The 23,249-nt window shown below is 47.1% G+C and overlaps 1 long non-coding RNA gene across 1 annotated transcript in view; it reads left to right on the top strand.

The window, feature by feature from the left end:
• Nucleotides 1–1,649: 1,649 nt before the first annotated feature.
• The window catches only part of LOC119969975, a 32,375-nt gene continuing 10,775 nt past the window's right edge, over nt 1,650–23,249 (top strand). Inside the window, exons 1-2 of the long non-coding RNA XR_005461497.1 lie at nt 1,650–1,736; nt 4,552–4,675. This is a non-coding gene — a long non-coding RNA (uncharacterized LOC119969975). The remainder of the gene's footprint in view (nt 1,737–4,551; nt 4,676–23,249) is intronic.

Raw genomic sequence — 23,249 nt, 5'->3', positions numbered from 1 at the left:
AAATAAGCAAACCCTATTTCTTATATTATCTTATATTCTCACAATTCTTTCTCCTTCAATTATTTCGCTGACTCCCTTTTGTGAGCTTCCAATGAATATGCTGGCACTTTTTACTTTTTTGTGATGTTAATGAGAGGAATGTAGCCCTGGTGATTGGAATGTTTTCCTTCTTTACCCATCCAGATTCGGTATCTCACCGCCTGTAGCTCATTGCCTCAGACAAGGATCTTGAATCAGATTTTGATTCCTGGAACAAAACTATCTTTCCACACCGCCTTAAAACTTAAAAACATTTTGACTCTGGTTCAGCCTCTTAGCCACTGTTGCGAGCTGAGGGCGGCATGGTGGTGCAGTGGTTAGCACTGCTGCCTCATGGTGCCAAGGACCCAGGTTCGATCCTGGCTCCAGGTCACGGTCCGTGTGGAGTTTGCACATTCTCTCTGTGTCTATGTGGGCCTCAGCCTCCACACCCCAAAGATGTGGAGGGGAGATGGATTGGCCATACTAAATTTCCCCTTAATTGGAAAAAAAAAGAACTGGGTGCTTTAAATTTCTTTTTAAAAAAAGAAAACAAAAACTGTTGCAAGCTGTCCAGGGTGCCGGAACACACAAGAAACATGTAAATTATGCTGATATGATAAAGCGTCCCCTTCAATTTAGACAAAAGGTTAACAGGTACAGGGCATGGGCATGTCTCCCGGTATGATTTTCTCAGAACCTGATTCAAGATCCTTGTCTGAGGCAGTGAGCTACACTGTGCCATGGCTGTATCAAACCAGAGTTGGAAGATTGAGGTACCGAATCTGGATGGGTAAAGAGGGAAAACATTCCAATCAGCAGGGCTACATTCCTCTCATTAACATCACAAAAAAGTAAAAAGTGGCAGCATATACATGGGAAGCTCACAAAAGGGAATCAGCTAAATAAAAGAAGGAGAAAGAATTGAGAATATAGGGATAGCGCCAAGGAATTGGACTGACTGATTGCTCTTTGACAGACCCAGTACAGACTCTGTTGAAGGAATGGCCCCCTTCTGTACAGCAATAATCTACAGTTTCTCAATCCTCTCGAATGGAAATGTGAGACAAGCTCATGATTGTTAACTGTCAGGGATGTGGCCTTTCAGGCAGTGAATAATAAACGCTGTAGCTTTGATTGTCTCAATCTAAATTCTGAATATAGAAATTACGATAATTGTTCCGCTGTGTTTTAGATTTTTTTTGGAGGAGGAGATTGATTCTTCACAATGACCCTGCACATGAATAGAAATTTCAGTATGTATCACAAAAAAAGTTGTGGAACAGGAGTAGCCATCGCCTCTGATACCATTTGTACTTTTCTATTAAACCAGGGGCTGATGTGCTCCTCAATTCCATTTACACATTTTTGCTCCATATCCCATTACTCTTATCAATAAAAAAATGAGCTGGGGGGGGTGGGTTCTGGATTTCTGCTCCGATGTGAAGAAATTCTTCTTTGATCAGCTCCTCAATGATATATCTCGTTATTTTTGTGATTTGACAAACGATTTAACAGGATGACTCAAACCATGACATCACAGAGCCAGCCTTGCCCCGCACTGAGCATCACAGTGAGATCAGACATCACAATCAGGATTGGTAACTGGGTAAATTTGAAGCAAGAGGCTGCACAACCAGATCAAGTGAAGGAAAGGGAGCTGCAATAATTAAATCAGTTTCAGGGACTGAACGTAGCCAGGCAGAAGATCTCAATAGGTTTGTTTTCTGATCTGAACATGAACATAGATAGTAGATTGGCAACATTCAAAGATTTGCAACGTGGTTATTTTGTACCATTAGTTTTGAAAGTCATTAAGGGCAGCGCGGCAGCCCAGTGGTTAGCACTGCTGCCTCACGGAGCCAAGGTCCCAGGTTCAATCCCGGCTCTGGGTCACTGTCTGTGTGGTGTTTGCACATTCTCCCCGTGTTTGCGTGGGTATTGCCCCTTTGGTAAACCACTGTTACACCTGTATTAGGTAATGTAAGGTAGGACCTGTACTACAGGTTCGCCGGTAGCCCCTGCCTGCTGGCTCCGCCCAGTAGGAGGAGCATGTCCTCTATTCAGCACCCATTTCACCAGCTGCTGTGGGAGGCCACACATCTTACTGCAATAAAGCCACAGTTGTATCCAACCTTAGTCTTTGTACAATTGATCGTGCATCAGCCCCCACAACCCAAAGATGTGCAGGGTAGGTGGATTGGTCACGCTAAATTTCCCCTTAATTGTAAAAAATGAATTGGGCACACAAAAATTTTTAAAAAAGTTTTGAAGGTCATTACGAGCAACATGAGATGAGGGGTTTGTAATATAAGGAGAGATTTAACAGTTTAAGTCCATACTCTCTAGAGTTTAGAAGAATGAGGGGAGATCTAATTGAGGTTTACAAGATGCTAACAGGTATGGATGAAGTACAAATGGAGCAGATTCTTCCTCTTGTGTGGCATTCTAGAACGAGATGTCATAATCTTAGAATAAAAGATAGCAAATTTAAAACAGATTAGAGGAGAAACTACTTCTCCCAAAGGGTTGTGAATCTTGAATTCGCTACCCCAGATTACGGTGGATGCTGGGACAGTGAGTAAATTTAAGGAGGAGTTAGACAGATTTTTAACTGGTAATGGGTTGAATGGTGATGGAGAATGGGCAGGACAATGGAGTTGAGGCTAGGATGGGATCAGCCATGATCACATTGAAGGTGTTTAGGCTGGGGAGGCTAAATTGCCGACTACTGCTCCTCAGTCATGTGTTCTCGGGAGGAGATGCTCTGGCTGATTATGCAATCCAGCCCTTGGACTGTAACATCATAGGTAGCAGATGAGGAACATATCAGCCATGATAGAATGGCGGAGCAGACTCGATAGGCCGAATGTCCTAATTTCGCTCCTACATCTTATGAACTTATGAACAGACTCAGTAATGTTGATGCCCAGTCAGATGGCAAAGTTCAATTTAATGCCATCACTAGATTTTTCTGTGGCTTTGCTCGTAGGTTATCTTTGACCTGAAACCAGGTTAGGGCAGCACGGTAGCATAGTGGATAGCACAATTGTTTCACAGCTCCAGGGTCCCAGGTTCGCTTTCGGCTTGGGTCACTGTCTGTGCGGAGTCTGCACATCCTCCCCATGTGTGCGTGGGTTTCCTCCGGGTGCTCCGGTTTCCTCCCACAGTCCAAAGATGTGCAGGTTAGGTGGATTGGCCATGATAAATTGCCCTTAGTGTCCAAAATTGCCCTTAGTGTTGGGTGGGGTTACTGGCTTATGGGATAGGGTGGAGGTGTTGACCTTGGGTAGGGTGCTCTTTCCAAGAGCTGGTGCAGACTCGATGGGCCGAATGGCCTCCTTCTGCACTGTAAATTCTATGAAAAAGGTTACTGATGGTGGCTGAGTCTTAATTTCAACTCCTTCATTTTAACTAGGAATGTCAGATCAGAATATTTTCTAAATATGAGAAACTAGGACCAGAAAGTAGTTATTTACAAGCCAATGAATTGTGAGTTTCCATTCCAGAGATGCTGGAATACAAATGGTTCGAAGCTATCTACAGTTGTATGTGCTTTGCTTAGAATGATGGGGAGCATTGCATTCAGTTCTGGACACCATGGGCAGGTTTCTCCGTCCCACCGTACCAGATCTCTGGTGCGGCAGGCTGTCAGGATTCCCCATTTCGCTGGTTGGTCAATGGGGTTTCCCATTGTGGGGCAGCCTGATGGATCTGTACTTTATTAATATATTTATGCATCGCCGCACTATACATTAATCTTACATAACTCGAGACTAAGCTTCTTGGGTGAAGTCAAGTGTAGCTTTATTTATGTCAGTTTTAAAGTCTACTGATCAAGTCAAATTTTATGCAAATACAGAATCTAGAAAGTTGTTTGTCCAACGCAAATACAGGTGGTTGAGTTGAATTCAAAATACAACTCAGTTCGTGAAAATTTCTTCAGATCAGAGTGCACAATACAAAAATGAAACAAAAGGAAATAGCTGTTTGCAAAGCAAAGTGAGAATAGGTTTCAAAGGTTAGGTTAAAGATGAATTCAGAGAGAGAGAGCGAGATGATTTTGGAGAGAGCAAAAAAGGTTCTCTCCCGGTCTCTTAAGGAAATCATAATCTATTGAGGTTCTGTCGCCTTTCTGACTGTGATTGGATTAAAATAATTAGAATTAATCTAATTGACCAAAATGTCTGTCTGTCAAGTTTTAAGAGATAATGTGGCATGGGAGAATTTCTCTATGTTTTATAATATGGTGTGATCGAATCACCTGTTTCTATGTTTTCTAGAACAGGGATGTTTGCCTAGTAATGATAACATTGAGTCTATTCTGCACCGTGGATAGTCAGTTTGAAGACTGACTTCCGTATCAGATCTATTCCCATGCTCTCAGCATTCTCTGCTGTCGTGGTTAATATATGATTTTTAATAGTATAATGCCACTAAATAATTTCTTCCCTTAAACTTTTATTACAGCCTATACTATTTTTAATAGTATAATGCCACTAAATAATTTCTTCCCATAAACTTCTATTACAGCCCCACGCTGTTGGAAAACCGCCGGGCTGCCAGCTAAACGGAGAATCCTGACGGTGGAGAATTCAGTCCCACATCTCAGGAAAACTATATCGGTCCTGGAGCTGTGGTGCCACAGATTCACTAGGTGAGACTGGCGATTAGAGGATTAAATTATGAGGACATGCTGTGTAGACGAAGTTGCTATTTTCTCCAGTATAGCAGGGTTGATCCAGTTGAGATGTTCAAGAACTAATCATATGACAACATAATGGTTAGATAGGAAGAAATTATTTCCTCTACTGTGGGACTCCAGAAAAATTGGACATAATCTTAAAATTAGAGCTAGACCGATCAGGGTTGATGTCAGAAAGGTGTATTGGGAATCGGGAACTCTCTCCCCTAAAACATTATTGAGGCTAGATTTTGAAAACTAAAAATTAGAGTGATAAACTTATGTCAAATAAGCTATTGTGGGACATGAAAACAAGCTGGGCCAATGAAGTTAAAATATAGATCAGCCGTGATCTAATTGAATAGCACAATGTTTGCCTGCTCTTAGGTTTATTAAGCGATAAGGATCAAAGATAGGGCAACCTACTTGAGGTGCAGATCAACCATAAGTTAATTGAAACAGGCTCGAAGAGCTGAATGGTCTATTCCTGTTGATGTAAATTTATACAACTCAATAAAATCAATTGGAGGAGGCAATGAATCCTATTGGCAATGTCCAATGCTCGAACTCCTTGTTCTCTGGGACTTGATCCCACAGAAACCTTTTCTTCCGTTCTACTGCAGAATGTCATTGTACGCTAAAGAAAGCCCAACGGTTTGCTCAAGGGGTGGTCACTCTGACTGATGGCTCAAACTGTTATCGCATTGCAATCCCCCCCTCACAATGCGTATCACAGTGAGATCCAACATCACAATAGGTTTGTAAACTGGGTCAGTTTGAAGCAGCAGATCCCATAACCAGTTTCAGTGAAGAACCTGAAGCTTCTCTGACTGTTACTCTCTTGCTGATCTAACGAGGAGTGGATGTGGTCGGGTGGAAGATCTGAACAAGTTCACTTTGTGAAGGGAAAATGAACAATGGTGATGTCATCAATCAGAAAGGTTTGTCTCAAAACAATTACCTTGTAATTTGTGAAGGACGTGACAAATTCAGTAATACTACTGCACGGTCAGATCCAGTAGTTGCCTTTGTTGTCACGAGTGAATCTTCAGTGTCATTGCCCAGTGGTAGCTGGCTGCCTGGAGCTGGATTTCTGATGGTTAATCAGCCCCACTCTCAGGTCCCTCCTTGGGAAGTCTCTGACTGACTCTCAGGTCCCTCCTTGGGGAGTCTCTGACTGACTCTCAGGTCCCTCCTTGGGAAGTCTCTGACTGACTCTCAGGTCCCTCCTTGGGGAGTCTCTGACTGACTCTCAGGTCCCTCCTTGGGGAGTCTCTGACTGACTCTCAGGTCCCTCCTTCGGGAGTCTCTGACTGACTCTCAGGTCCCTCCTTGGGGAGTCACTGACTGACTCTCAAGTCCCTCCTTGGGGAGTCTCTGACTGAGTCTCAGGTCCCTCCTTGGGGAGTCTCTGACTGACTCTCAGGTCCCTCCTTGGGGAGTCTCTGACTGACTCTCAGGTCCCTCCTTGGGGAGTCTCTGACTGAGTCTCAGGTCCCTCCTTGGGGAGTCTCTGACTGACTCTCAGGTCCCTCCTTGGGGAGTCACTGACTGACTGTCTCACAGCCAATCTGTGAGTTGGGTGCTCAGGCCCAGTTCTGTAAACATATTCCCACGATTTACCATCATCATGAGAGCTTCCATTGCATTGGTTAGGATATTTAAGTCTGGGCAAAAACTATTAATGTTTCCTGGACTCACTCTAAAAGCCCAGGTAGTTACTTGCTGCTATTTATAAAATAGAGTTTAATGAAACTGCTTCATCTCCCACAGCCTTACTCTTGAGAAAGGCTTGTTAAAAGGCTTTGTTAAACAACACATAGTGCCCAGCAAGAATTTGATTACACTCCATCTAAGACGGCCAACAGCACTGATGCCTCCCCTGCCTGTGGCACCAAAGCCAGCATCACTGGATCTACTCAGCGGCACCACGAATGATCTGAAGCGTCCAATTCAACAATTCAACACTGCTCCAATCCCAAGAAACACAAGCAATGTTTCAAAGGACTTTGAAGAAAATGAGGCACCGAGAAGGCAAACAATCCCATCACCACTGCCTGCACCATGTTCTCTGGCATTTAACCACATGGGAGCCTGATTTTATATCCTAGCCCATTGTGTCATTGCGACCCAAATGAAAGCGAAGGGTGTTTGGCCAACAATTCATCAAGATGAGGCCTTTTGGTGGCTGAGACCACCTGGGATGTCGCCGAGCAAGTCTCACCCTCACATTGAGCAATCATAAAGAAATCAAACATCACAATACAGCCATAAAATGGGTAAATCTGAGGCACAAGAAGATTCAGTGAAAGGAATGGAACTGAAGAAACGGTTACTAACTGGCTGGTCGATGCAGGAGTGGAGGAGGTCGGCTGGAGGAACCGAACAGGTTTGTGAAGGGAGTGTAACCAATGGCAGCATCATCACCAGAAGATCAGGCAGACGGCAGTGGACATTGAACGGTTTGTCTCAACGCGGTTACTTGTATTGTGATTTGTGAACAGCACAATGAACAATATGATCAGTCTAACAGAGCCAGTAATAATGAGGGTGGGTTAGTTGAAGTTGGTGTTGCGAATAATTCTTTAATATGTTGTTCATAGGTAACCTGGTTCTGGAACCTGGTTACTGACTCGTAGCTTCCTCTTGTCCCTCACTGGCCTGCTACCCCCTGTCCTTGAACATTCTGCTTACTCTCTGTTCTATGAATATATACTATTGTTGAACATTATTTCCCATCGTATTGCTGGGGTCAGCCTGAAGGGTGGGCAGTAATTACCAATCCTTACTGATTCTCACTCTAAATTCTCAGGAAACTATTTACCACCTCCCCCACCACTCTCACCCCTCCACCTGCATGTATATAATTGAGTTTAATGGACTTGATTCATGAACCGTGGCCATTCTCTCGCATATAGCAACTTGCTGTAAAGTCTCGACCCAAATAACACGTACAGCACAGCCGGAACTGGATTCAGCTCCATGTATAACCCTCACCAGCACTGATAAACCCACCTATCATATTGATACCAGCCCTGTATCAGTGAGTTCTGATCAATTGTACCTGGCAGGACTGGAGCACTCAGCACCCAAGACAACAAGTGGTGTTTGTGAAGGACATTGGAATGCTGGAAGCATCCTCCATCAAAATAAGGGGGGCAGAGAAGGTAAACATTCCCATCACTGCCCATTTCCCTTGGGCCCTGTTCTCCGGGTTGTAACCACATGGGAATCTGTTCTGACATTCCAGCTCATTCTGTAACTGTCACCTAAATGAAATCAAAGGGGTTTGATCAAAACTTTCCTCAGGATGAGGGCCTTTAACTGAATGAGGCAAACTTTGACATCACAGGGAGAGATTCACAATCACGCTGTGCATCACAGTGAGATCGGACATCACAATAGGTTTGTAAAGTGAGTAACCTTGAGGCAGGAGGCTGCACAATCAGTTGCAGTGAAGGAAATGGAGCAGAACTGACTGACTCTCCGGCTGCTCCATCCAGGAGTGAATGGGGTCGGCTAGAAGATCTGAATAAGTTTACTTTGTGAAGGGAACATGGACAATGATAACATAATCACCCGGTAGATTCAATGGAAGATTGGTGACAGTGAAAGGTTTGTCTCAACATGGCTATCTTCTATTGTGAGTTGTAAAACATGTAACAGACTCTGGAATGTATCTGCACAGGAGTGGAATTGTATTTGTTGTCACAATTAAAGTGCTGGGTGCCTGGATGCTGATTTCTAGTGGTTAATCAAGCCCCTTCTCTCAGGTCCCTCCTTGGAGTTCCTGACGGACTGGCGAGCTGCCAGTTTGTGAGTTTGATGCTTGTGCACTGTTCTGGAAATGTATTCAGCTACTCAACATCATAGATCTCAAGTGGCATTGCGCAGGATATTTAATGATAGGAAAAAACTATTAATTTTTATCGGCCCATTCTAAAAGTCCATTATCTGCTGCTACATACAGAATAAAGCTTAAAGCGGATTAGAACTGGTGCATCTTCCAAAGCCTTTCTCCTGACAAGGACTGACTGAAAAGCCTTGGCTCCAACAACACATGGACCCCAGAAATAATTTGATTCAGCTCCATCTAAGACCCCCAAACGTGTTAATTGTCTCCCTGCATCTGGCACCAAACCTGCACATGTGGATTTAAAAAAAAAAATATTTTTATTAGGTTTTTAGATTTTTAAATCTAACAGAACAGAAGACATTTTTTACAGCGCAGAACAGGAATTATTGCAAACATAAGAATGGACACGATAGGAAGACTTCAGAATAACAGATTTTATGAACGAATGGCTCCAGTTTTAATACTGGATCAATCAGAAATAAATAATTAGGAGGAAAGAAAGGACAAGGCCATATAAATAAGATCAGATAATGGGCACCTCTTGTGAGATTTACGATGCGCGAAATGCCTCACGAGATTTAAGGAAAGCTCGCGTGACGTCATGATCTGGATCTCGCCCTCACTAGGCGTGATCCAGATCTGCATATTTAAATAACCATTAGCCTAATTAAAATATGCGTTTGCTGGATTCTCCCAGCTACCAGAACCTAATGGCCGCGCCAGGGTGACTTGGCCAGGGTGCCGTTCCGTATTGTTTTCCACACATGTGGATCAGACATAATAATCAGGCACCTCGGGGCGGGAGGGGGGAGGGGTGACTCCCAGGCTATTAGAGACCCCCGTTGGTTGGGAACAGGGCAGCAAGACACCCTGGCATTCCCTCTCGCACCCGAGCACCTTGGTGCCAGCCAGGCACTGCTAGGCATTGAGTCTGGGGGAGCCTCACTTGGTGGAAGGGGTGATGAGGTGATGTTCCTGAGGTTGGTGGGCGGGCAGAGGGGGCGCGAAGATGGGGCAGCTGAAGGGTGGGGGGAAGAACAGGGCAGTTAGACAAAACTGCACCCTGATCTGCGAGCAGCCTTTATTCCTGGGCTTGTCAGCAGGAAGTAGCTCAAGCGCGGCCTCAGCGGAGAAAAACCCTCCAAGGCAAAAGCAAACGGTAAATGCCATTGAACTGCTGCAGCTACCGAGAAACACCCCTCTAAACCTGTCCAAAACCAGACATGGATCTTGCTTCCATTGATTCAGGCCGCGCACCTTTCTGTATTGCAAGATCAAGACTTACAGTATGGTTCAAGGAAAACCCAACAGGAGCAGGTCAGACAATATGGAGCCTATAAATTTGACATAGGGGTCCCACACTTTACATCAGACTTAGAACGGACCTCAGGAATTCCATAGGAATACATTCCATGACTAATTTATGCCAATCTTGAACTGAAGGATATTTTTCAGTGACCCAGGAGCAGAAGATATTTTTACGAGCTGCAAACGTTAACAGCCTTTTTTCATTAACATCTGGGGCAACACGGTAGCATGGGGGGCAACACGGTAGCATGGTGGGGCAACACGGTAGCATGGTGGTTAGCATAAATGCTTCACAGCTCCAGGGTCCCAGGTTCGATTCCCGGCTGGGTCACTGTCTGTGTGGAGTCTGCACGTCCTCCCCGTGTGTGCGTGGGTTTCCTCCGGGTGCTCCGGTTTCCTCCCACAGTCCAAAGATGTGCGGGTTAGGTGGATTGGCCATGCTAAATTGCCCGCAGTGTAAGGTTAAGGGGGGGGGGTTGTTGGGTTACGGGTATAGGGTGGATACGTGGGTTTGAGTAGGGTGATCATTGCTCGGCACAACATCGAGGGCCGAAGGGCCTGTTCTGTGCTGTACTGTTCTATGTTCTATGTTCTATTAACGTCAGTAATTCTCCCATATAGAAGCCCCAGAATTAGGAACAAATGATTAAGCACTCAGGCTTTTTCAAGCTCCCGAACTACACTGGACCTGGAGGATTGAATCTTAACACAGTGTATATAATTCCCCTTGACTGCCAGGCACTTTGGGCACCCCCACCCACCCCACAGCCTGGAAGACGTTCCTGATGAAGGAACGGATGCCGATGAGGGAGGCGATAACAGGTGGCAGTCAAAGTGGCAGTGATGGAGGCCTTGGTCACCATGCAGGCGCCGATCGATGGAATGGGGAAGAAGCTGGAAGCTCAGGAGAAGATCCCGGAACTGGAAAATGTGTCAAAGGAACGAACACATTGTTGGCGACCCAGAGGAGCCTGAAGGAGAAGGCCGAAGACCAGGAGAATCGATCCCAGTGCCAGAATATTCGAATTGTGGACCTACCAGAGGGGATCGAGGGCAGGGACCGGGCGGATTATGTGCCGCAGATGCTGGGCACCCTAGTCAGGCGGGATGGCTTCCCCAAATCGCCAAAGAACAGCAGAGCACACAGATCACTCCTACCGAACTCCAAGGCAGGGGAACAGCCAAGGGCAATAAATATCAGGTTGGGAACAGGGCAGCAAGACAACCTGGCACTCCCTCTCGCACCCGAGCACCTTGGTGCCAGCCAGGCACTGCTGGGGGAGTCTAGGGGACCCTCACCTGGTGGAAGGGGTGATGAGGTGGTGTTCCTGAGGTTGGGGGGAGGGCAGAGGGGTCGAAGATGGGGCAGCTGAGGGATTGGGAGAGGATCCTGCGGTGGGCAATGCATATGAAGGTGAGCAGCTGGGAAGGAAATAGAATTCGAGTCTACCAGGACATTGGGGCATACCTGGCAAAGCACAGGGCCGGGTTCAACCAGACAAAATCGGCCTTGTACAAGAGCGGAGTGAAGTCTGGAATGCTGTTCCCAGCCAGGCTCAGGGTGACGTTCCAAACAAGGATCATTATTGCAACACCCGGCAGAGGCAGACGGGTTTGTGTGAACGAACGTCCTGGACAAGGGGCAGACAAGACAGCACTGAGAACGAAGCAGAGGAGGGAAAAAGGGAAAAAGAGCTATGATAGACGCACACGACATTTGCGCGGGACTGTACTGCCTCACTTTGAACAGGCATAGGAAATGGGTAGGACCCACCAGACTAGCAGGGAAAGCTAGCGCAAGAAGTATGAGAACCAGGGAGGCCGTGGCTCACCTCCCGGCAGGGAGGGAACATCTGGCTGGGAGGGAAGGGGGAGATTCACAGGGGCAGGGATGGGAGAGCAAGGGGGGGGAGGGGGAGATAGGGAAGGGGGGACACAGCCGGGGGGGGGGGGGGGGGGGGGGGGTGGACGGAGTGGGTAGTAGGGCGAACAGGGGGGGAAGGGGAAACATAAGAGAAATACAAGGATAAGAAAGGAATAGTTCTCAGATTGGCTTCAGCAGATAAAGTGCAGGTTAAGGAGCAAGCAGCCACTTTGGAGGGTCCCTGAGCAAAGGGAAACCCCGGAGTGCAGGGGCACACCCACGTGGTGTACACATGGTTGGCGGCCATGTTGGGTGCCCTCTGTGTTATGTCCTCTATTCTGCTTTACCTGGATGGCTCGGATGCATAGTGTTGAATAAAGAACACAAAGCTTTGTTAATCACCAAAACTATAAATTTATAACACTACTAAGATTCGATTGCATTCCTAAAGTACAAAGTTATTGTATAAAACTATGCTATCTCTAAATTAAAGAACTCTCAAGTACACAACTGCTCTCGATACCTGACCCTCTTCCAGCTCTCTCCATATCTTAACTCCTAATCATCTAATCCTAGAATCCCGAAGTCACATGATCCCTCCAGTGGTAAGAAGCTCATTAACTTGTTAACTCTTTGCAACCCAGTCTTATCATAGAATTTACAGTGCAGAAGGAGGCCACTCGGCCCATCGAGTCTGCACCGGCTCTTGGAAAGAGCACCCTACCCAAGGTCAACACCTCCACCCTATCCCCATAACCCAGTAACCCCACCCAACATTAAGGGCAATTTTGGACACTAAGAGCAATTTAGCATGGCCAATCCACCTAACCTGCACATCTTTGGACTGTGGGAGGAAACAGGAGCACCCAGAGGAAACCCACGCACACAAGGGGAGGATGTGCAGACTCCGCACAGACAGTTACCCAAGCCGGAATCGAACCTGGGACCATGGAGCTGTGAAGCAATTGTGCTAACCACTATGCTACCGTGCTGCCCAGTCAATATACATATCATGACATCCTGGACAAAGGGGAACCCGGCGCAGGGGCCCGGCCTCATGGTGAGTACGGTGACTGCAGCCATTTTGGGTGACCCCCCCTAACAAAGATAAACCCTAGAGTGCAGGGGTGCATCCACAAGTTAAGTCTGGTTGATCCGCAGGAAGTGGAGGGACAAAACCCCCACCAGGTATCACCTGGAACGTCAGGGGACTGATGGCCCAATAAAAAGATCCAGCATCTTTGCCCATTTGAAAAGTTTGAAAGCAGACATAGTCTTCCTCCAACAGACACACCTGAGGGACAAGGAAGGGTAAGGAAGGGATGGATGGGACAAACGTACCATTCATGCTATGGGGCTAGGGCCGTAGCTATCCTGATTATCAAGAGGACGGTGTTTACGGCAACAAAGACGGGTTGGGACCCAGGTGAATGGTACGTCATGGTCAGCCGTGCCCTCGACCGAGCACCGGTAGTCCTGGTAAAGTGGACCCACCCAACGGGGACAACATGGATTTTATAAAGAAGACCATGGCGAACATCAATACACACACTGACTGATCATTGGGTAGGACTTTAACTGTACAGGACCCATTGATGGACTGATCAAACCCTAGAACGCTTAAAAAGACAGGCATGGCTAGGGAACTGGGAGCATTCATGGAACAACTGGAGGCTGGGGGACGATAGACGGAGGGAGCTGGAAGCTCCAATAGGACTGGGTGAGGCCATGGAGAGCATCAATTCTATGCAGGTGTTGAAGGCATCGGGACCCCATGGGCTTTTTGTAGACCTCCATAAAACATTGGTACCAGCTCTGGCCCGGCACCTAAGGGAGATGGTCACATACCCGCTAGCAAGTGTCACTCTACGTCCTATGCTAACACAGGCTACCATATCACCCATACCCAAACCAGATAAAGACCCGACGGAATGTGGATCATATGGACCCATTTCACTGCTTAACGTAGATGCGAAACTACTCGCAAAAGTCCTGGCCAAGAGACAGGAGAACGGTGGGCCAGAAGTGATCGCCGAGGACCAGACGGGCTTTGTCAAGTGTAGACAGCTATTTGCGAACATCAGGTGGTGTTGAATGTGATACTGACCCCACCTGGGGAGAGAACACTAGAGGCATTTGTCTCCCTAGACGCAGAAAAGGCCTTTGATAGAGTCGAATGGAGGTACCTCACAGAGGTATTGAAGCGTTTTGGGCGAGGGCGGGGTTCACCGCCTGGGTGAAACCCCTGTACAACGTTCCCATGGCAAGAGTTCAGACCAACACCACCAGCTCTGAATACTTCTAGTTGCACAGAGGCACAAGCAGGATGCCTGCTGTACCCACTCCTGTTCACCCTGCCAATTGAACCCCTGGCAATCGCTCTGCGAGAAGTGAGAGGCTGGAAGGGCATCCGAAGAGGAGGCAGACAGCACAGAGTCTCACTCCATGTGGATGACCTGCTCCTCTACATTTCACACCCGCAGAATGGCTTGAGGGAAATCATGAAGCTCCTGGAAGAATTTGGGGCCTTCAAACTCAACCTGGGCAAGAGCGAGGTATTCCTGGTGAACGTGAATTGGGGAGGGATGGAGTTGGAAGGTCTACCATTCAAAGTAGCCCGAAACAAAGTCCTCTACTTGGGATCCAGATAGCTCACGACTGGACACGGATCCACAAGTGGAATCTGACAGTCTGATGGCGGAAGTTTAAAATAACCTACAGAAATGGCACACGCTCCCGCTCTCCCTGGCAGGAAGGGTGCAGACGATCAAGATGAACGTACTGCCAATATTCTCATAGTCTGTGTAACATCACTCCTGGGTGCTGGGACATAGTGCCCGACCCCTCCCAGTCCCTCATCCCCCCCACACTGCACCCAACCACCCCTTACCACCCCCCCCCCCCCCCCCCCCCCCCTCCAACCAGTCTCCGATCAGTGATGCTCAACCTGCTTAGCCTTCTGTGCTCTACCTCTGCGCCTGGTACATCACCTAACCCACTTAATATACTCCTCATCCAACACTAACCTCGGCAGTGTGTACGCCAGATAATTCCCCTGCACCCAATCAAAGGCGTTCTTTCCATCCAAGGAGATGACCTGCCCTTCTAGTGTCCGCTTCTAGAAAGCCTGGATCACATTCAATGATCTTCTCAAATTCTTACAGGAAAACCTACCCTTTATGAATCCAGCCTGATTCTGCCTTGACAATCATTAGTAAAATTCTCTCTAACTGCATTGACAAGGGCAGCACGGTAGCATATGTGGCTAGCACTGTGGCTTCACAGCGCCAGGGTCCCAGGTTCGATTCCCCGCTGGGTCACTGTCTGTGCGGAGTCTGCATGTTCTCCCGTGTCTGCGTGGGTTTCCTCCGGGTGCTCCGGTTTCCTCCCACAGTCCAAAGACGTGCAGGTTAGGTGGATTGTCCAAAAACCAAAGGTTAGGAGGGGACCTAAGCATTCTAATCATATTTTCCATCACTGGTCTATAGCCTTGTGTACCTTGGCATCATTAGTCACATCTAAATACTTCTTAATTGTTAGGAGGGTCTCTGCCTCTACTATCCGAGTTGCAGTTCCACGACCATCTGGTGAAAACGTTTTTGCTCACACCCCCTCTAAACCCCCTGCTCCTTACCTTAAATCTCTGCGTCCTGGCCATTGACCCCTCCACCAAGGGGAAAAGCTTTCTTGTCTGTCTATGGCCCTCATCATTTTTCATATTTCCCTTCAGTCTCCCCTGCTCCGAGGAAATCAACCCCAGCCGATCCAGTCTCTCTTCATAGCTAAAACTCTCCGGCCCAGGTACCATCCTAATAAATCTCCTCTGCACCCTTTCCAGTGCTATCACATCCCTCCTATAATGGGGAGTCCAGAACTTTGCACAAAACTCTAGCTGTTTTCAGCATAACCTCCCTGCTCTTAAGCTCTATGCCAAACCTCAACGCCAAAAATGCCAAATACTTACTCTCCTTATTCCCAAATTCATACAGTTTGCAAACCTCAGACTTCTCTCGGCCTGTTATGTCAATAAGGGATCAAAGTCCACCCTGGCTACATTATAACCTCCCATAACAACTGCTTGGGAGGTGCCTCCGAGACCTCTTCTCTACTTTGGCCAAGCAGACCTCTAACCGGCGCAGGCTCTCCAGCATTCTCCGCTTTGTGGTAGTTGGGTAAGAAATAACCAAGTCACTAGCGTCAGCCTTGTGCAGGTCTCCCACAGTGGAATCAGAAACGGAACTGACAGAGTAAAAAAAAATCCTTCTTAAAATACATAGTGAAGGATTACCATCTCAGCAGGTAGACATCAAACCATCTTGACCGAGGCCTCAAGCAAGAATTCCAGGAAGACGGGAGCATAGTCAGAGATTACAGTGCTTCCCACAGAGCAAGAGGACATTAAATGTAGGATAGTCGTAGGCTATAGTGTGACATTGATGAGGGGCCACGAAGAAAAAAAGTCCCGATCTCTGAATTGCAAGGTCCTTCACATGTCCTGATACCCCATTTCCTCACACGCTGGGACCTGCACTCTATCCTGCAGAGTGGGTGGATTTCTAGTAACTGGGAGCTTGTCCATCAAGGGTTCGGATGACAATTAAATTCACCCACAAAAGAGTTAGCCGAGTCCAACTCAAAGTCCAAAAAAGCCTTAGTGATAAACTCCAGTCCAAATACATTCATTATTGAGACAGTTTCTCCATGTATTAACCCCTTGGCAATCATATACCTGCCTCCTTTATCCTTAACAGAATTCTCCAGCCTGAAGAGGACATTCTTTTTTTTTTTAAATTTAGATTACCCAATTATTTTTTCCAATTAAGGGGCAATCCACCTAGCCTGCACATTTTTGGGTTGTGGGGGCGAAACCCACGCAGACACGGGGAGAACGTGCAAACTCCACACAGACAATGACTCAGAGCCGGGATCGAACCTGGGACCGCAGCGCCGTGAGGCGGTTGTGCTAACCACTAGGCCACCGTGCTGCCCTGAAGAGGACATTCTTGTTGATCAGAACTGCTGCTCATCGAGAAGGAAGCAGAAAAGACCTGCCCCACCCAAACCAGCCTTAACTTTAAGTGCTCCTCGGCCTCCGAGTGAGTCTCCTGTATGTAACAAGCTGATGTTCAATTTCTCCTTAAGAAAAGAGAAGATCTTTTTGATAAAATGGTGAATTTCCCGTACATTCCAAGAGCAAAGTTTGAAATCAGTTGCCACCATTGCATAGACCACCAGAAAAAAAGTAGGGTAGGATTCTCGTGCCACATTCGGGCATGCACTAGAACACCTCACCCCCATCTCAAGCAACACCAGAGGCAACAGAATATTCCAAACATGTCCGTCTCAGATAAAAGGCCTGTCTGTACCAATGCAGGATATCGTCAACAACATAGGAACTCCAGCAGAACAAAAATGCAAAAGAATCACGACCACAATAGTGCTAAAGGGAAATTCCTAAACAAAAGTGTGGACCCACACGGTAACCCTACGGCGATACTGTCAGTGCCATCGGGAGACAACCTCCTCTACCCTCCTCTACAAGGAGGAGAGGGGATAAGCCAAGAAGGGAATAGCAGCCAACTGACCATTCCTCAATTTTGAAGTCCTGCACCCTCCACCCACCTCCCGGCAAATGCGCCACTTGGATGTGACATGATTAAAGAGAGGATATGATAAGAAAAGGAGATAATTAGCACAGCTACCATGAATAATAATAAAAGTCCCTGGACACTCAAGGACAAGAAAAAGACATTCATTAGAGCACTCAAATGTTAGCACCTCCCATTAAGCAGGATAAATGGCAATGATCTCAGACAAACAACAACCTGACAGGGAGAAAGTTCATAATTCAAATTTTCCAAGCTGCAGATTATTAGTGTGCTCCTTGTCCTCTTTGGACTTCACAAAGGCCAAGACAGTAGTCGTCAGATCATCAAAAGACTTAACGGGGTCATCGGATATCACTTTCAGGGTCGCAGGATAATGCATGACATTCATTCCAGATGCCTTGGTTTGCCTTTGAACTTTGACAAAGCCTCGAAGCTTCAGCTGTGTCGCTGCAAAGCCCTGAAGAAATGAAGGACTCGCTTCCTCGTGGAGTCGAGCCCCACCGCTCGTGCCTCACCGTCTCCAGAACACTGCAGCAATTGTGGAAGTGAATGATTAAAGGCCTGAGATGTGGTTTAGCACACTGAGCTAAATCGCTGGCTTTTAAAGCAGACCAAGGCAGGCCAGCAGCACGGTTTGATTCCCGTACCAGCCTCCCCGAACAGGCGCCGGAATGTGGCGACTAGGGGCTTTTCACAGTAACTTCATTGAAGCCTACTCGTGACAAGCGATTTTCATGTCCCTCAGCTTCGAAGACAGGATCCGGTGCACCTTTTCTAATTTGAAATGTCCTACCTTCGAAACGCAGCCAAAGAAAAGGTGGCAGCCGGTTCTCAAAAAACTTAACAGGTGCCTACCCCTCCACTCCCTCAGGCAGATCGATGCTGCGGATATTCTTTCTCCAGCCTCCAAAGAACAAAGAACAAAGAAAAGTACAGCACAGGAACAGGCCCTTCAGCCCTCCAAGCCCGTGCCGACCATGCTGCCCGTCTAAACTAAAATCTTCTACACTTCCTGTGTCCGTATCCCTCTATTCCCATCCTATTCACGTATTTGTCCAGATGCCCCTTAAATGTCACTATCGTCCCTGCTTCCACCACCTCCTCCGGCAGTGAGTTCCAGGCACCCACTACCCTCTGTGTGAAAAACGTGCCTCGTACATCTCCTCTAAACCTTGCCCCTCGCACCTTAAACCTGTGCCCCCTAGTAATTGACCCCTCTACCCTGGGGAAAAGCCTCTGAGTATCCACTCTGTCTATGCCCCTCATAATTTTGTACACCTCTATCAGGTCGCCCCTCAACCTCCGTCGTTCCAGTGAGAAGAAACCGAGTTTATTCAATCGCTCCTCATAGCTAATGCCCTCCATACCAGGCAACATTCTGGTAAATCTCTTCTGCACCCTCTCTAAAGCCTCCACACCCTTTTGATGGTGTGGCGACCAGAATTGAACACTATACTCCAAGTGTGGCATAACTAAGGTTCTAAACAGCTGCAACATGACTTGCCAATTGTTATACTCAATGGCCCAGCCAATGAAGGCAAGCATGCCGTATGCCTTCTTGACTACCTTTTCCACCTGTGTTGCCCCTTTCAGTGACCTGTGGACCTGTACACCTAGATCTCTCTGACTTTCAATACTCTTGAGGGTTCTACCATTCACTGTATATTCCCTACCTTCCAAAATGCATTACCTCACATTTGTCCGGATTAAACTCCATCTGCCATCTCTCCGCCCAAGTCTCCAAATGATCTAAATCCTGCTGTGTCCTCTGACAGTCCTCATCGCTATCCTCAATTCCACCAATCTTTGTGTCGTCTGCAAACTTACTAATCAGACCAGTTACATTTTCCTCCAAATCATTTATATATACTACGAGCAGCAAAGGTCCCAGCACTGATCGCTGCGGAACACCACTAGTTACAGCCCTCCAATTAGAAAAGCACCCTTCCATTGCTACTTTCTGCCTTCTGTGACCTAGCCAGTTCTGTATCCACCTTGCCAGCTCACCCCTGATCCCGTGTGACTTCACCTTTTGTACCAGTCTGCCATGAGGGACCTTGTCAAAGACCTTACTGAAGTCCATATAGACAACATCCACTGCCCTACCTGCATCAATCATCTTTGTGACCTCTTCAAAAAACTCTATTAAGTTAGTGAGACATGACCTCCCCTTCAGAAAACCATGCTGCCTCTCACTAATACGTCCATTTGCTTCTAAATAAGAGTAGATCCTGTCTCGAAGAATCCTCTCCAGTAATTTCCCTACCACTGACGTAAGGCTCCCTGGATTATCCTTGCTACCCTTCTTAAACAAAGGAACGACATTGGCTATTCTCCAGTCCTCCGGGACATCACCTGAAGACAGTGAGGATCCAAAGATTTCTGTCAAGGCCTCAGCAATTTCCTCTCTCGCCTCCTTCAATATTCTGGGGTAGATCCCATCGGGCCCTGGGGACTTATCTACCTTAATATTTTTCAAGACGCCCATCACCTTGTCTTTTTGGATCTCAATGTGACCCAGGCTATCTGCACACCCTTCTCCAAACTCAACATCCACCAATTCCTTCTCTTTGGTGAATACTGATGCAAAGTATTCATTTAGTACCTCGCCCATTTCCTCTGGCTCCACACATAGATTCCCTTGCCTATCCTTCAGTGGGCCAACCCTTTCCCTGGCCACCCGCTTTTTATGTATGTGTAAAAAGCCTTGGGATTTTCCTTAACCCTATTTGCCAATGACTTTTCGTGACCCCTTCTCGCCCTCCTGACTCCTTGCTTAAGTTCCTTCCTACTTTCCTTATATTCCACACAGGCTTCATCTGTTCCCAGCCTTCTAGCCCTGACAAATGCCTCCTTTTTCTTTTTGACGAGGCCTACAATATCTCTTGTTATCCAAGGTTCCCAAAATTTGCCGTATTTATCCTTCTTCCGCACAGGAACATGCCGGTCCTGAATTCCTTTCAACTGACATTTGAAAGCCTCCCACATGTCAGATGTTGATTTACCCTCAAAGATCCGCCCCCAATCTAGGATTTTCAGTTCCCGCCTGATATTGTTATAATTAGCCTTCCCCCAATTTAGCACATTCACCCTAGGACCACTCTTATCCTTGTCCAGCAGCACTTTAAAACTTACTGAATTGTGGTCACTGTTCCCGAAATGCTCCCCTACTGAAACTTCTACCACCTGGCCGGGCTCATTCCCCAATACCAGGTCAAGTACAGCCCCTTCCCTACTTGGACTGTCTGCATATTGTTTTAAGAAGCCCTCCTGGATGCTCCTTACAAACTCTTCCCCGTCTAAACCCCTAGCACTAAGTGAGTCCCAATCAATATTGGGGAAGTTGAAGTCTCCCATCACAACAACCCTGTTGTTTTTACTTGTTTCCAAAATCTGTCTATGTATCTGCTCCTCTATCTCCCGCTGGCTGTTGGGAGGCCTGTAGTAAACCCACAACATTGTGACTGCACCCTTCTTATTCCTGATCTATACCCATATAGCCTCGCTGCCCTCTGAGGTGTCCTCCCGTAGTACAGCGGTGATATTCTCCCTAACCAGTAGCGCAACTCCTCCACCCCTTTTACTCCCCCTCTATCCCGCCTGAAACATCTAAATCCTGGAACGTTTAGCTGCCAATCATGTCCTTCCCTCAACCAGGTCTCTGTAATGGCAACCACATCTTAGTTCCAAGTACTAATCCAAGCTCTAAGTTCTAAGTTCATGGGCAGCACGGTAGCATTGTGGATAGCACAATGGCTTCACAGCTCCAGGGTCCCAGGTTCGATTCCTGGCTTGGGTCACTGTCTGTGCGGAGTCTGCACATCCTCCCCGTGTGTGCGTGGGCTTCCTCCGGGTGCTCCGGTTTCCTCCCACAGTCACAAAGATGTGCAGGTTAGGTGGATTGGCCATGATAAATTGCCCTTAGTGTCCAAAATTGCCCTTAGTGTTGGGTGGGGGTACTGGGTTATGGGGATAGGGTGGAGGTGTTGACCTTGGGTAGGGTGCTCTTTCCAAGAGCTGGTGCAGACTCGATGCGCCGATTGGCCTCCTTCTGCAATGTAAATTCTATCTGCCTTACCCGTAATACTTCTTGCATTAAAACATTTGCACTTCAGGCCACCAGACCCGCTGTGTTCAGCAACATCTCCCTGTCTGCTCTTCCTCAGAGCCACAATGGCCCTATTCCCTAGTTCTCCCTCAGTGCTTTCACCTTCTGACCTATTGCTCTGGTACCCACTCCCCTGCCATATTAGTTTAAACCCTCCCGTGTGACACTAGCAAACCTCGCGGCCAGGATATTTTGTTCTCCGTTCTCCAAATATTCCAGGATTTCTGCCATGCTACACAACCTGGTTTTCCAAGGATTGAATGCAAGCTTCAGCTGAAGAAGCAACATTTTTGACGTTCAGGATTATTTCCTCTGTTTCATCAAACCGCTTATTAGTATTCTGCGGCTCAGCCTCACGAGCACTCCAATGTACCATCAGCAAGCCGAGTATCTATTATTCGGATAATGTTTGCTGTCATCACTTTCACTGCCTCAGTGAGCTCAGGGGCGAGAGACAGCTCGAGGATCAAGTCACCATATTGAAAAGGCGGCTCCACCACCTTCGAATTTGACTGCACCCTTTTATCGCTGGATTTCTTCCCGTTTTTCGGCATTTTTTCTCCAATACTTATGCGAAAGTCTTCCAGGGACATACTACCATCTGTTAACTTACAGATTAAGCAAGCATGTGCCGGACAAACAGGGTAGAGCCCACGGAAAAGCTGCTATTCCCAGGCCTACATCACGTTGCCCCGGATCAATGGATTCAGATCAAGGTATTCGGCACCACCGATGATTTGGAATGTCCAACTTGACACCGCTCCAAAGAACAAAGAACAATACAGCACAGGAACAGGCCCTTCGGCCCTCCAGGCCTACTCTGACCATGGTACCTGCCTAAACTAAAATTGTATGTACTTACGGAGTCCGTATCCTTCCATTCCCACCCTATTCATATATTTGTCTAGATGCCGGTTAAATGCCACTATCGTACCAGCTCCCACCACCTCCCCAGGCAGCTCATTCCATATATTTACCACCCTCTGTGTAAACAAAATTGGCTCTAACATCTGTTCTAAACTTTTCCCCACACACTTTAAACCTATGTCCCTGAGTACTTGACTCTCTTAGGAAAGAGCATCTGACTATCCACTCTATCCATGCCCGTCATAATCTTGTAGACCTCTATCAGGTCGCCTCTCAACCTCCATCGTTCCACTGAGAACAGACCGAGTTTATCTAACCTTCCCTCATAGCTAATGCCCTCCATACCAGGCAACAACCTAGTAAACCACTTCTGTGCCCTGTCCAAAGCATCCACATCCTTCTGGTCGTGTGGCGACCAGAATTGTACACAATATTCCAAATGAGGCCTAACTAAGGTCTTGTACAGCAGCAGCATGACTTGCCAATTTTTATATTCAATGCCTCGACTGATGAAGGCCATCACGCCGTATGCCTTCTTGACCACCTTATCCACAGGCGTTGCCACTTTCAGTGATCGGTGGACATGCACGCCCAGATCTCTCTGCTTGTCAATACTCGCAAGAGTTCTACCATTTACTGTGTAATTCCTACATGCATTGGACCTTCCAAAGTGCATTATCTCACACTTGTCCGGATTAAACTCCATCTGCCATTTCTCCACCCAAGACTCCAGTTTATATCCTGCTGTATCCTCCAACAATCCTCTTCACAATCCGCAGCTCCACCAATTTTTCTGTCGTCTGCCAACTTACTAATCAGGCCAGCTACATTTTCTTCCAAATCATTTATATACACTATGAACAATAAAGGGCTGAGAACTGATCCCTGTGGAATGCCACTAGTCACAGCTTTCCATTCAGAAAAACACCCATCTA

Source organism: Scyliorhinus canicula, chromosome 8 (genome assembly GCF_902713615.1).
Source record: "Scyliorhinus canicula chromosome 8, sScyCan1.1, whole genome shotgun sequence".
NCBI lineage: Eukaryota > Metazoa > Chordata > Chondrichthyes > Carcharhiniformes > Scyliorhinidae > Scyliorhinus > Scyliorhinus canicula.
The sequence above is the reverse complement of the archived record's forward strand: the minus strand, read 5'-3'. Positions and strand labels throughout refer to the sequence as shown.